The sequence below is a fragment of the Phragmites australis genome, chromosome 17, assembly GCF_958298935.1.
Source record: "Phragmites australis chromosome 17, lpPhrAust1.1, whole genome shotgun sequence".
Classification (NCBI taxonomy): domain Eukaryota; kingdom Viridiplantae; phylum Streptophyta; class Magnoliopsida; order Poales; family Poaceae; genus Phragmites; species Phragmites australis.
The window spans coordinates 9,682,600-9,698,097 of NC_084937.1; positions in this window are offsets into that span (position 1 = coordinate 9,682,600).

The following is a 15,498-nucleotide window of genomic DNA, read 5'->3' on the forward strand; positions in this document are numbered from 1 at the left end:
GCTGTGGGAAGTTTCTTTTTTCCATTGTCTAATTGTATGTAATGTAGGTCCATCCTTAGGTTCATTTCTTCTAGGTCTAGCCGTGTATTTAGTGTATCTTTTCTTTTCCCGGATATGTCTAATAAGGTACCAATGAAGCTATCAAACACATCCTTCTCCACATGCATGATATCGGTTGCATGTCGGACCATAAGATACTTCTAATAAGGCAGCAACCAAAATATTGATATCTTTTTCCACATAGGAGAATGTTGCCCAGCCGGGATTTTTGTACTGCCTGGCCCCTTTCCAAGTACAACTCTAAGTATCTTTACCATCTTAAGTACCTATTCTCCAGTGCAAATCTTTGAAGCTTAACGATGCTCCACTGTCCTGTCAAAAGCTCTTTTATTTTTACGGTATGGGTGATCTGAACGAAGGAACCTACGGTGACCCATGAAGATCATTTTCCGACTGTTCGTCACCAACCCCCCCCCCCCCCCCCCCGCCCCCGTTTCCTCCAAGCACTGAACACATTGATTGTACCCTTTGACAGTCTATCCTGATAGGTTACCAAAAGCAGGCCAATCTGAGATCGTTACGAACAGCATTACGCGCAGGGTAAAATTCTCATGTATGTACTTATCCCATACCCATACGCCATTTTTCCACAACACTAGAAGATCTTCAACCAATGGTTTGAGGTACACATCGATATCGTTGCCTAGTTGATTCAGCCCACTAATCAGCTAAGACATCATAAGGTACTTCCGCTTCATGCACATACAAGGTGGAAGGATGTAGATACAGAGAGTCACAGGCCAAGTTCTATGAGTACTTCTCGTTTTCCCGAAAGGATTCATCGCATCAGTACTCAACCCAAACCTTATATTCCTCAGTTCATCTCTGAATTCCTCACTTAATCTCCTCCATTGCATGCCATCAGTAGGGTGTCTTAGCATTCCATCTTTGTTGCGCTGTTCGGTGTGCCATCGCATCAACACGGCATTCACTCTGTTAGCAAATAATCGCATCAAATGTGGGACTATAGGGAAATACCAAATCACCTTAACGAGGGGTCTTTTCTTCTTTCTCTTCACCCCCACACCATCGCTCTCGATGTCATCAACGTTGCGCTTGTACTATGGCGCATTGCAAATGCAACATGCTTCCAAGTCTGTATCCTCGCCACGAAATAACATGCAGTCATTTCCACATACATGTATTTTCTCTACTTCCAATCCCAAAGGGCAGACAACCTGCTTGGCATGGTATGTATTTTTGGGCAACACATTCCCCCTTGGAAGCAATTCCCTCAAGAATTCTAACAATTCATTGAAGCCCTTATCGGCCCAACCATTGCTAGCCTTCATTTGCATTAGTGTCAGCACCACATGCAACTTGTTTTGCTCATCTTTACACTTCAGGTAAACTAGTGTTTTAGAGTCCTCTACCATGCGCTAGAACTTTTGATGTTGTCTTTCACTACTGAAGTCCCCCTCCCCATCGCGCAACATTTGCTCTAAGCCGTCTTCATTGTTGCCAACAAAAGTGTCCCCTTCATTGTTGTCAACAAAATTATCTTCAAGTGCTGACATATTGAAGTCTTCGTTAGCCGTCATATCGTTGCTTATGTCTTCTTTGACTGTTGGTTGCCCTTCACGCCCAACATCTTCAAATTCACCGTGGTCAGTCCAATGGGTATTTCTTATGGGCATTTGCAAATACCTCCCTGATTATTTATTCTTTGCAAGGATGCCACTCGAATGACAGTTCTAGTGGTATTTTTGCAATTTTTTAATGGCAATAACAGTTCAGGTAGTGGCAAATTTGTAATTGTCCACCGATTTTAATGTACGCACACACATCTATTTACATGTGACTATTAATCTACTCCTTAAATCATCTATAATGACAAAATAGTGATCTTTCTCTAATTTATATCATATTGGAGCTCTTGCTGATTCCAAAATTCAGGACCAAGGAACAAACACCTAAATTGAAATCTAGAGCAATATAGCAACTAAATCCAACTAAGAATAAAATGTAGATCATCTCTATACATCTAACAATGACAAAGTTCCAAACTTTTCCTAAATTAGATCTCAATTGCATCTCTAAATCCATAATCATAGAACAATCACCAACCATCAACCCTAGAGCAATCTACCAAGTAAATCTATCTAAAAAAGAAATATAGATCATCTTATTAAACTTAGAGCACTTGACTCCTCCAAATCTTGAATCCTTCAACCATAGAGATGGTAAAAATGGTGATCGACCGTTCTGGTGGGCTTGCGGTGGCTCTGGTCGCACTTGGGGGGCTCTGGTCACGCTTGAGGGAGAAGGTGGGCTTTATACTGTAGCGCTCCATCAGTGCCGGTTGGTATATCGAACTGGCACTGATAGTGTCTATCAGTGCCGGTTCTTAACTCCTCAGTGGTTGTTCGCACACTGGAGTTTAAGTACAAACACTGATACATCAATAATACTGGTTACTATTGAACTGGCACTGATGGGATGCTACATAAGTGGTGTTCCATAGTAGTGTATGTTCTTCAACCCATCTCCCATACTCCATGTCGAATATTGCAGCAGCTGATTAATGTTACATAATTTAGTGTATGGAAGTGTGGATCTATATACATATGTGTGTGGAATAGTTAAAAAATTACTTTTAAATAATTCATATATGCGCGGAGTACTGTTAGGAATTGTTGAGCAAGAGACCGTCTTGCCCCAACAAGTACGGCGAGAGTTTCTTCTAAGGAGGAGACTCAAACTTGGAGACAAAGTTTGAGATGAAGGAACACCACAAATGTATTGATAGTAAAAATAGGGATTGGGCTAGGATGAGTATCACAGGAAGACTTGTGATTGCGCTTCTCCGTGCTATGCTGAGCATGTCTTTTTGCTCAGACGACCATGGCCCCTTATTTATAGGGTTGGGCATGGCTTAGCGTACTAGTTACCGCTATTTGCAAAATATCCAGGATAAGGCCAAGTTACATGGCCTTATCCTGGATAACTACTTTTTACCCTATATAGGAGATAAATATCTACCATGGTAACTATTAGGGTGCCTGTACCCAGAGGGGCGAGCAGGTCGCCAATTGCGGCCCGGCGCTGTGATGTCAGGTGTGTCAGGATAACCTCCATTTTACTGGGGTCTCAGGACGATGTGCACTAGCCTTGTTAATTAGTGTCGATCACTTCCTTGCAAGCAAAGGATGACCGGCGTTCCTCTTCTGGCAGATCTTTCTTAGGGCCCGATGGCCTATCTCGTAGCCTTTGGGGAGCCTACCCGTGCACCAGAGACGGGGGCTCCGGGGGGCATGGCTTCGGGAGATGGACGCTTCGGGAGGCATGGCTCTGGGAGATGGAGGCTTCGAGAGGCATGGCTCCGGGATGTAGTTACTCCAAAGCCTGGAAGTCAGAAAGCAACCTTCGGGAGGCGTGGCCCCATGGGCACGAGCCAGCAAAGCCATGGGGCCGTTGGGAGTCCTTAATAACGACCCCCAACAGTAGCCCATCTCAAGTGCGGCCAGCAGAGCAGTCGGGCCCGTGATTCTTTCAGAGCAGGGCCTCCGGTGGTCCCTGGCTTGCTGTTGATGACTCATGGTCCCTAATATAGCTTGGCTTGAATGAGAAGATTCAACCCACTTGATCTGAATGGTCCGTTCGATGATGGTGGTGACAAGGGGCATTGAATGCGCCCTGTGAGAAGGGGGTGACTACGCCTTGTCAGGCGGACATGGGATGCGTAGCATCCTGTGGTTAGGGGGTCGTGGGGGCGGTTCTGCTTCCCTATGATTAGGGGGTCGTGGGGGGCGGTTCTGCCAAGGGATAGGGTATACACTCATTTTTCTAAGTGGGGGGGTAGTCTCTCCCTTACCTTTTCGCTCGCGCCTTGTTCTCGTCTGCCCTTGGCCTCCATCTATCTTTGCTTTGCGTGTGTGTCTGTCGATTGCTACTCTTCTTTCTTCTCCACCATCTAGCACCTTTCACCATCTTCCTATGATCTGTATGGCTGACTCGAGTGCCCTAGGTGGAGCAAGAACTCAGGCGGCGAGTGAAACCGCTGGTGCGGCCACGGTGGGGGGCTCTTAGGTGGCGCAGGTTCAGCTATTGTTGATGGGGCCACCTCTTGGGGTGGAGCTCCGCCGGGCCAGCAGTAGTCATTCGCAGCAAACCACCGTGCTGGGGGTGTCTGCCATCGATGATTAGGAGCTTGACCGGATGGTCTGGGAGGGGAAGATTCCCTCAAGAGCCGTCGTTCGGCCTCCGTTGGATGAGGAAGTCCTGGAGCCTCTAGCCCATGAAGTTCTAGTGTTGGAGGCTTTCTCCGAAGTAGGCCTGGGCTTTCCATCGGTGTCGTTGCTCGAGGAGGTGCTCCGCCACTACTATGTGGAGATTCCGCAGCTCCATGCCAACGCCATCGCCCGCCTGGCCACCTTCGAGTGGGCCATGTGGGCAGAGGGGTACGAAAGGAGGGTGGATTTCTTTGCGGTCCTCCATTTTGCCAGCTATCTATCGAAGATGGTCAAGGGTGAGGGGACGAAGAGGCCCCTTAGCTTCAGCAGCATTAATTTCCAGATACATTCTCGATGAAGGCTATTAATGGTCGATGGTATACCGACTGGTGCAGCGGTGGTTCTACTACAACATTGGTCTTGCATCCCCTTTCGCTCCACCAACCGAGATATCATGTATGTCCCACAGCCAAAGATGGGGATCATGGACGACCAGTTTGCTTCGTGGTTGGCCCTTCTCCGGAGGGTGGCTGAAAGGATGAGCATGTGTGATCTCGTGGAGGAGTTCACCATATTGCGTATTCAGCCCCTTCAGATGGGCTGGGATTGCGCCTTTGAGCAAGGTGCGGAAGAGTGGCCGAGGGTGTACTCCGGCCTCTTGTCAGCTCTGGTGAGTCCTCTTTGTTGTCTAGATTTTTATTCGTAGATGTGAGCTGCCTTTTTCTTTCAGAGAGTGGTCTCTCACAGGAGCACGCGGCGGAGATTGCTGAGGTAATCATGGGCCCACCTGCTCATGCGAAGTTGGGAGCGGAGTTAGGAGCGATACAACAACATCTGCTTTTATCTCAGAGTGGAGGTGTCAGCGTGGCAGGATCCGTCAGAGCCTAAGGCTACCGAGAAATGAGCGCATGCCACTCTTGCAATCCATGTGAAGCTGCTCCGGGCCTAGCGACCTTCTGTCTCCAGAGGTTCATAGACTGGCTCGATGGCTGAATCGTTCGAGGTGCTGCTGTTCCGCATGAAGCGTCAGAGGCAACCCGGGAGCACGGCCGACCTGCCCGGAGGTGACGGTCAGCTTGGTGGTGGTGATCAGGGGAAGGGCCTGGCCTCTCTAGACATTGACGGCCATGGCCAGAGCCAGAGAGGAGGCATTGCCTTCGTGGAATATGATTTTGGGATCACCGGTTTGGACGTCAATGACGTCACGTGCCCTTCTATGATAGGGCTTGGGGGACTTGGTGAGGCATTGTTGCTTAATTAGCTATATTCTATTTGGGATGTGCACCAGGATCTTCACCGTGTGTTTCATGGTATTTCGCAGTGACCACCAAGGTGTATGTGTCATCGACTCCCCCCTTGGAGGCTAGGAAGCTCTAGAAGGGGTCGGGGACTTCTCCGGCGGTGTCCCCGAAGGCCGCCTTAGGGGATGTGGCCTCGTCTCTACGGAGACCCAAGCTAGCTAGTGACTTGGCCTAGGCGGCCGGTGCTGGGGACACCTTGCCCTTCACTGGGGCAACCTCTGCGACGGTCGAGGGGGGCCCCGACCTTAGGGTATTGACTTTGGATGACTTCGTGCTACATGCGGAGATGTCAAGGGCCTTTGTCGTGGCCTCCTCTCTTCTCCGGAGTGGAGAGGTCGAGCAATCCTTGGCCTAGCATCCTTTGGTGGAAGTGGAGGTGCGTCTAGTAGCAGCGGCCCTGCAGGTTTAGTTGTTTAGTCATGATTTACCGGGTCCTGTGCCTAATTCTGAGTAGCTTATTTGGTCCTTTTCCTTCTTTTGTTGTGCCTTGTAGCAAGTAATTTTGATGAGGGCACTGGGAGACGGGGGCCCTGAGCCCTTGTCATGGCCTGTGACGAGGTTGACAGCCTTCGTCAAGCCTTGGAGGAGGCTCGAAAGCGGGTGGAGTCTTCAGAAGGTCGTCTTCGAGAGTAGATGGTGCTCTATGAGCATGAAGAGGGTCTCTGGCGGGAGGAGGTTTTGAAGTGGGATAGCGCGAAGGCTGAGTCGCGGAAGTCTACCGAAGACCTTCGGGAGGCCAGGGAATTCGCCGATGCAGCCAATACGGCCTGGGTGTCAGCCGAAGGTGATGCTGAGACCCTTTAGGCCGTGGTGGGCGAGGTACGATGAGTGCTGGAGGAGGGCATCGGAGGGAGCATTGTGCTCAGAGTGCCAGCGGTTAGCTGCACTTGTGTCGGAGGTTGCTTGGATCACCTCTGATCCCTTGAGCGGCCATGGGGCTAGGTGTCCACCACTGCCCTCTTACTCGGAGGCGTTGGTGAGCCGCTCTTCTAGCTTCGGTCTATCACGAAGGTAATGGTTAGGGCAACAGAGGCATATGCGAGGTCTAGCGCACGCGTGGCTGCGGCGCTCCAGCTGACCCTACTGCACCAAGCGGGGGTTGGTCCTCTCGACGTACTGGAGCTGCCAGTGCCAGACTCTATGATCGAGGGTTTTCAGCCCGAGACACCTTCGGTGCAGATCCGCGCGGCTCTGGAGAACTTCCGACATAACTTGTGGGCAAGGCACAGCCGGGTGTGACACTGTGCTACATGGCAGGTCAAGTGAATCTTGGTGCCCTGGGAGGTCTTTGTCAAGGTTCTTTGTTGTGGGGTTCGGCCCCTCATCCAAAGCCTTTAGGCACGCTACGGTCCTCTGGAGACCCTTCGCTTCCTGTCGTTGCCCCGCAGGAGCACACTTCGTGTGTGGATGCCCCGGAGGTGTAGCTCTATTGCAGGCCATGCGTTTTTTGCTTTCTTTCTCCCCGAAGGGGGTCAAGGTCTTAGTATGTTGACTACCCCTTCTCCTTTATGTATTTGGGTTTCTTTCTCATACAAATGGAGTAATGTCTGCCTTCTTGTGGTTCACCTGTGTTGTTCTAGAGTGTTCGTGCCTTCAAGGCTAACTGGAGTCCGATCTTTGTGTATAGGTGGAGCTGACTGAAGCCGGAGGGTGCCTTGCTCGGATCCAGGATGGTGCCTCTAGGGAGGGACCAAGTGTGTTTGGAGCGTCCGGGGCCACTCCGTCTGTTCGACGGCAGAGTCGCTTTGTTATGCCCCGTGATTCCGAGGGGCGTGTGGATTCGTGGGTGGCCACCGATGTCTTGGTCAAGGTTGAGTCAGAGGACCCCCTTGTATCTAGCCCAGATGTATGTTTGACTATAAAGGATGACTGGTGTGTAGCTTGAACAGCCTGGGAGGTTGCCAGTTCACACTTCTTCAAACGCCTTGTCCTCCCTCGGGATCTAGATGGAAGGGTGCCTTTGGAACTTCTTGAGCCTATCCTAGCCAAGGTGAAGGTGGAGGAGGTGTAGGCTGCGGAGTCCCCGCTGGAACAACAGGAGGAGGATGAGCTATATTTCTCAGCCTTCAACTCGTATCCCTTCCCAGCGGGCCCTTTGTCTTCCCGAGGCTAAGGGGGCTCTGCTTTAGGCAGTGGTTCCACCCTCCGTGGAGGGGATTCACGTCGACCCCCTGTGCACAATTTCCGGGGTCCATCCTCTAGGTCCCGTGGTGTTTCTAGGAGGCGTGGCAGTCGACCGCCCTCATCCTCTCGTAGTGTTCCGGGGAGGCGTAATAGGTTAGCAAGTTTGCTAGCCATAGATTCGATGTACAATGGTTAGCTGAGTGCAGACTCTTTGTATGCCATGTATGAATAAACTTGCATTGTGTTAGTATTCTTTTTATAATTTTATCGCATCAATGCTTTGATATCGTATCGACGTTTCTCCTATGCCCCCTATCCCAGCCCCTTCGCATTTTGCGATTTGTTAGTGGCCGCAGGGTGCGATATCCAAGGGGTACAGTGTAGCATTAGGTGTGAGCAGGGAAGATATCGTAGAAATGAGATGATTTTGGCACGGAGACCTTTATTCTTCAAGGTGCCGCAGGATTAATACTTTGTATGAATCCTTCTTTGGCACAGAGGCTAGGCCTTTAAGATGCTGGGGAGGTTATCCCTTCATCATGTAGGTCAGCCAGACCTTAAAGATGACGGAGTTTTATGCCTGTCCGGCACGGAGGCAATGCTTTCAAGATGCTGGAGCGGTTTATGCCTCTCCGCCACGTAGGTTAGCTGGACCTTAAAGATGGCAGAGGGATAAACGCCTGTCTAGCACAGAGGCTTCAAGATGTTGGAGTGGTATTTGCCTCTCCACCACGTAGGTCAGCCAATCCTTAAAGATGGTGGAGGGATATACTTCTCCGGCACGGAGGCACCGCCTTCAAGATGCAGGAGGGATTTAGTTCTCTTGGATCGAAGGAAGTGCCTTCAAGATGCCGGAGGGTCTTACCCCTTCAGCACAGAGGCAGTGCCTTCAAGATGCCCGGGGGTCTTAGTAGGCTCTGTGTGGGTTTGTTTTGCGGGGTAGGTGTTTTCTGGGTGATACCTCTAAGTATTTTGGTTATTTGTGGGTGGGTAATCTATGGTTTTATATGTTTTTGGTCCTTTGGAGAGGGCGGAGTCTGGGGGCCCCTACACATAGTATTTGTGGAGGGTCTCCACGTTCCAACTATGTGGTAGGGGGGTTCCTTCTGTATCGGCCTGGCAGTAGGAGCCGAGTCTGTTAGACCTGAGGTCTAAGTATGGGCCTTCCCATTTGTTGTACAGTTTTTCTGGAGCTAGGGCACGTCGAAGTACTAAGTCGCTAGGTTCGAAGCTTCATGGTGCCACTTTAGGATCATACCAGGCCTTGGTTTTTGTGATGTAGTGATTGAGGTTCCGGATGGCACGGAGCCACATTCCTTTGGTGAGATCGAGGGAGAGTTCTCTTTCTCCAATAGTTTGTCGGAGTTGTACCCGTAGCAAGCATCCCTTGACCTCAGTGGGGGTCATAGCTTCGTCGCCATATAGGAGGCGGAAAGGGGTGAACCCTGTGCCTTGCATGACAGTGGTGTGGAGGGACCATAAAACCTTGGGGAGGTCCTGTGGTGACCATGCGAATGTGTCGAGGTTATCCTAGAGGAAGGCCAAGAGCTGGGCTTCCTGCTCGGAGCTAAGCTCTGTCTCTATTTGGAAGGCCCGATCAGGTTGGTTTTGGTGTATGGGGACACGCTTTATGTCTTCCTCTGGTTGTGGCCTCGGAGGGTTGTGGTACCCGGGATATGCCGACAGAGGGTCCTTGGAGCCCTCCTGGGTTACTGCCTCGATGTGACGACCAGGGAGTAGAGCAGGGTGCCCATACTCGTTGTGCCTAGCCAGGTCTTGGTCGCCTTGGATAGCTATCAATCCCAGGCGTATTTTCAAGCAAAGGTAATTGTGATGGGGCACGACTCCAAATTTGTATATGGTTCCTCATCCTAGGATGGCATTGTAGGCATAAGGTATGTCCACAACATCGAAGGTGATTACTTTTGTCCATGCTACAGGGCCTTCGCCGAAGATGATTTGGAGTTCTATATGGACCAGGGCATCGACGGGGGCCCCATTGAACCCCTGGAGGGGTCTGTGGCCTGGTGAGAGCAGGCTCCATGGGATTCGGAGCTGGTCTAAGGCATGTATAAATAGGAGGTCTGTCGAGCTGCCTCCATCGACTAGTACTCTCCGGACCTCGACTTCGACAATGTTGGCTGAGATGACCAGGGCATCAAAGTGGGGAAATTTCACCACCTTCGAGTCGTTGATGGTGAATGTCACTGGGCATCGGTCCATTCAGGGGCCTGTCGATGGATGCTGGTTGCCCCGATGTGGTACACCCCACGTGCATAGTCTCGGTGCTGCTGTTTCAAAGCGTAGTTGGAGCTCCCTACACTGGTTATAGCGAGGACGATCTATTTGCTAGTGAACCCCTCGTTGTTGTATCACCTTACGGATGACCGAGGCAAAGAAGGTAGGGCCAGCTCCGGAGGGTTCTGCAAGGCCAGATGATCAGCCCGCCGGTTGCCTAGTAGCTTGCGATCTTCTGACCACACCTGGGTGGCTTGATCAGTTGAGGCGAAGGCTGCTTGCCTACCGTGGTATTTTTCTTGGAAGGTAGTGAGGGTCCGGCAGTTGTCAGTGTCGTGTCCCCATCCCGCGTTGTGTAGAGTGCACCAGGATTCCTCCTCGGAGCACCGGTTTGGAGCACGGCCTTGCTTTAGGATGCATCCAGGGTGTCCTCGGCCGCGTCCCCTTGGGTGGTTTTAGTTTGGAGCCCCGTGGTTGGGGCTGATATTGTTGATATTTCGGTGTTGCCGCTGCCACCCCCTTTGGGGCCCGGAGGTATGAGACTCCTCGAAGCCCCTCTTCGCTGGGGGAGAGGGGGCATGTGATGGTCCTGCCTCTGAGGTTGACTTCTCGGGGTTGACACGGGAAGTCTCGGTAGCTCGTGAGCGCCTACGGTGGAGTTTTTCCTCCTCTCGCGCACATATACCTCGAATTTGCTCATGAGGACTTCCACCATGCGTATGGGATGTCAGTTTAGTCGATCGTACAGGGGACCTTTGGTCAGGCCCTGGGTCGCAGCATCGATGAACGAAGAGTTTGATATGTCCCTAATCTGGGCCTTGGTTTGGGAGAACCTTCAGAAGTAATCCTGGAGTGTTTCATCCAGCTCCTGTCTGATCGTGCACATGCTCTGGAGGTTACTGGCTCAATGAAGGTGCCCTAGAAGTTACTGCGGAATAAGTCTCAGGGGTCTAGTGCCCAGAACCAGCGTATGGGCACCCCTTCCAAGGTGAGAGGAAAGTATTTAGCCATGGTGGCCCGGTCCACCCCTGTTAGCTTCTATGGCGAGGGCGTAGGACCGGACGAACTCATGAGGGTCTAAATTGCCCTTGAACTTAGGTAGCTTTAGGCTTTGAAAGCCCTCCGTGAAGGGTGTCCTCTACAGGTCGGCCTGCAGGAGAGAGAGTCTTGCAGGGGATCCTTGCGACGTCAGCACCGGTGCTTCGGAGGCCGAACGTGCGGGGTTCGGAGGTCGAAGGGTTCATGGACCTATTGAGCTTGGATCGGAACAGCACCGGTCATCACGGGGGCAGTAACGGTCGTGCTGGTAGCCTATTGCTCGACCGCAGGACCGTTTGTAGTTCCTCCATACGGGTCAAGAGTGCCGCTAGGCAGTGGTGTCGGCCGCGGCCCCTAGGGGTGCAGCGGGGACCCTACCCTACTACTGCTATTGTTGCAGGGTCTCCGGGGTAGGGAGCCCCTCAGTGCTGACCGTAGCTGTGGTCATGGCTGGGTTGGTGGTGGTTGTAAGGCCCTTGCTCCCCCGGTTGGGGGGTCTTCGTCGGCACGACCTGCGCTTGGTCGCCTGGATTGTCATACAGGTGTGACCGAGGGGTCGGTTTCCATCACTGTGGCCTTGGTGGTCTTCTTCTTGGGTGGCATCCTACCTTTCTTAGCACTTCTATGCTCGAGATCCCCACGGACGGCACGCTATTGGAGCAACAGATCATCTTGCCCCAGCAAGTATGGTGAGAGTTTCTTGTAAGGAGGAACTCAAGCTTGGAGATGAAGTTTGAGAGTAAGCAACACCACAAATGCATTGATAGTAAAAATATGGATTGGGTTAGGACGAGTATCACAGGAAGACTTGTGATTGTGCTCCTCCATGCTGTGTTGAGTGTGTCTTTTTGCTCAGAAAACCGTGGCCCCTTATTTATAGGATTAGGCGTGGCTCAGCGTACAAGTTACCACTATGTGCAAAATATTCAGGATAAGGCCGAGTTACATAGCCTTATCGTGGATAACAACTTTTTACCCTACATAGGAGATAAATATCTACCATGGTAACTATTGGGGTGCCTATACCCAGAGGGCTAAGCCAATCGCCAATTGCGGCCTGGCGCCGTGATGTTAGGGGTGTCAAGATAAACTCCATTGTACTAGGGTGTCAGGACAGCGCCCTCTAGCCTAGTTAATTAATGCCAGTTACTTCCTTGTAGGCAAAGGATGACCGGCGTTCCTCTCCTGGAATATATATCTTTCTTGGGCCCGATGGCCTACCCCGTAGCCTTTCGGAAGCCTGCCCGAGCCCCGGAGATGGGGGCTCCGTGGGGGCATGGCTCCGTGAGCCTAGTATGGATTCTTTGTTACAAGTTTCTAGTTCACAAGGCCAGAATTGATGAATCCTACTTTTTTATCTAAGTCTTGTTCGTATGCTTGGATCCATTCTACGGAAGAGAGAAGTTAGCTATGCAATTACAAGGTGCAAGATCATATAACGTGAATTATATGCATAAGCCACTTACAGAGTCCACGCTCTGATTATAGCCACATCGAGGGCATCTTCCTTGCACAGTTCATACAAGGGCGAGAATTCCAACCAGAAGAAGTCTTCCCCATTGAGGAAATATTCTTCTTTGTATCTCACAGGGAACGCCTAAAAACCCTGCTTGGACTGCTCCAAGTACCATTGATGTAATCGACATATTTTAGTTGAAAGGTTCCTTTCTATATCTGGTTTGACCAAAGGTTTGGCCAACTCAAACAACCATATAACATCTGACTTTGATATCTCTGTTCCCACAGTAAGTCGTGCTAGTTCTTCTACTGTTAATCTAGAAGAAGCCATGAAGTCCGCAATGCTTGGAGCATCTTGAATGATTGGTCCTGGTGTGCTCTTTACCTGCATCTTGCTGATGCGCTCATAGTCAGTTAGCGGCTTACTTGAAGCTGACCTTGTCTATTTAGCTTTGGCCATTTTCATGAAAAAATCCAGGCATCTTCAGGCACAATACGCTTCGGTGGAGGTAGTGGAGGATGGAAATGAGACGTGACATAGGCGTCGACAACCTTTTTTGTTTCCTTAGTAGTGAGTGAATAGACATCTTTGGGTTTCACCAACTTCTTAGATGCCACCGACTTCTTAGATAATATCATCTGCTTAAATGTTGCAAAACCTGATCTTATTTTCCAATCTTATGGCTAGCTTCTTGATGGTGCTGGCTTCTTGAGCGATGGACTTCTTCGAGGCAATGGCTGACGAGGTGGTCTTCTTTTGAGAGATGGCTGAGGAGAGGGAGATCTTTGAGGCGACGATGGCCCGGGGTGTAGTGGAGAGTAGAGAGTCTCGAGAGCTATCCTTGGTGGAAACACTATCTAGACCTTCTCTCACGCGATGAATGTGTGCTCCTTATCTCCTATAGTGTTCACCCCCTCCTCTGCGAGGTAGTCCACCTCAACATGGCGGTACTGGTCAATTATCTCATCTACTTCAACTGCGGCGTAGCACTCCACTATCGGACGTCCGTGCAAACGGTCATGGGAGCCATGGGGTAAGCCACGCCGGAAGCCACCTCGATGGTAATATTCCTACGACCAATGTGTAGTTCACATTACCATCAAGGTGGCTCCGGCGTGGCTTATCCCCGTAGCTCCCATGAACATTTGCATGGACATCCAATACCAGAGGGCTATGCCGCGGTTGAAGTAGATGAGGCAGTTGACCAGTACCGCCATGTTGAGGTGGACTACCCCTCAGAGGAGGAGGCAAACACTATAGGAGAGAAGAAGCACACATTCATCATGTGAGAGAAGGTCTACATAGTGTTTCCACCAGGGACAACTCCTAAGACTCTCTACTCTCCACTACACCCTGAGCCATCATTGCCTCAAAGATCTCCCTCTCAGCCATCTCCCAAAAGAAGTCACCTCCTTAGCCATCGCCTTGAAGAAGTCCAATGCTCAAGAAGCTAGCACCATCAAAAAGCCAGCCATTAGCTCGAAAAACAAGATCAGGTTCTGCAACATTTAAGCAAACGACATCATCTAAGAAGTCGGTGGCATCTAAGAAATTGGCGAAACCCAAGGATGTCTATTCACTCACTGCTGAGGAAACAAAAAAGGTTGTGGATGCCAGTCTCATTTTCATCCTCCACCACCTCCACCAAAGCCTATTGTGCCCGAAGATGCCTTCAATTTTTTCATGAAAATGGCCAAAGCTAAATAGACGGGGTTGGCTTCAAGTAAGTTGTTGACTGACTATGAATGTCTCAACAAGATGCAGGCCAAGAGCAAACCAGGCCCAATCATTAAGGATGCTCCAAGCATTGTGGACTTCCTAGCTTCTTCTACATTAACAGCAGAAGAACTAGCACGACTCACTATGGGAGTAGATATATCAAAGTCGGATGTTATATAGTCGTTTGAGTTGGGCAAACCTTTGGTCAAACCAAATATAGAAAGGAACCTTACACCTCAAATGCGTCGATTACATCAATGGTACTTGGAGCAGTCCAGGCAGGGTTTTCACGTTATATGATCTTGCACATTGTAATTGCATATCTAACTTCTCTCTTTCGTAGAATGGAGATCCAAGCATACGAACAAGACTTAGATAAGAAAGTAGGATTCATCGATCTTGGCCTTGAACTAGAAACTTGTAACGAAGAATCCAGACTTTACCGAGGCCTACTTATTGAAGTGTCTGCTTCACCACCAATATAAGAAATTCATACTCTTACCATATATCTATGAGTACGTGTTTGTGTGCAAGGGCATCCTCATTTTATGGGCAACTCGATTCTAGTACTAATTTGCTATGGTGATATATTCTGTAGTTTTCATTGGATCCTCTTTGTCATCCACCCAAACTTGAGCAAGATCATTATGTTGGACACAGCAAAGACAGATCAGATGACTTACCAACACCTCATCGACATGCTAAATAGGTTAACTCAATCATTTAATCTTATTGACGATTACATCTAAGTTTAATTAATATTCATATTCACGTACAGGGTATACACAGGATACCGCAAGAAGAGTGTTATCCACTTTCCATTCAGGAAGGAGTACGCTGTAAAACCGACTTTCTGATATACAATACATATTCATATCTTGCATTTCCTACTGAATAAAAAGGGTCAATTCATTCCACTGACGAATCTTTTCCTCTTGAAGTGTATGAGGCAGCCACCCGGCAACAATCTCTGCGTGTTTTATGTTCTTACTTTCATGCACGCATTCAGCCCGGACGGAGACGCTGTTAGGTTCAATGACCTTGAGGTACGAAATAACATATCGATAACTTCTTTTCAATTTCTACATGTGTTCAAGGACTAATTCTTTCGATTCTTCAAACGCAGCGCTCCAAACTACGCACAAATGTGTTACAATCTGCTGAATACATGCCCTTCAAGAATAGAGGGTCGGGTTCTTATTGGAACATGTTATCAACCCAAATGGAGAGTTTCATGAACCGATCATGCCGTCCACGTGTGCGAGACCTTTAGATGACACCTTACCTTCAAGCAGAGAATATACGATAAGGAGGAAGAATACAAAGGGCTTGACAACATTTTCTATTTCCGCAATTCACACAATATTAATGAATGAATTACCTGTTC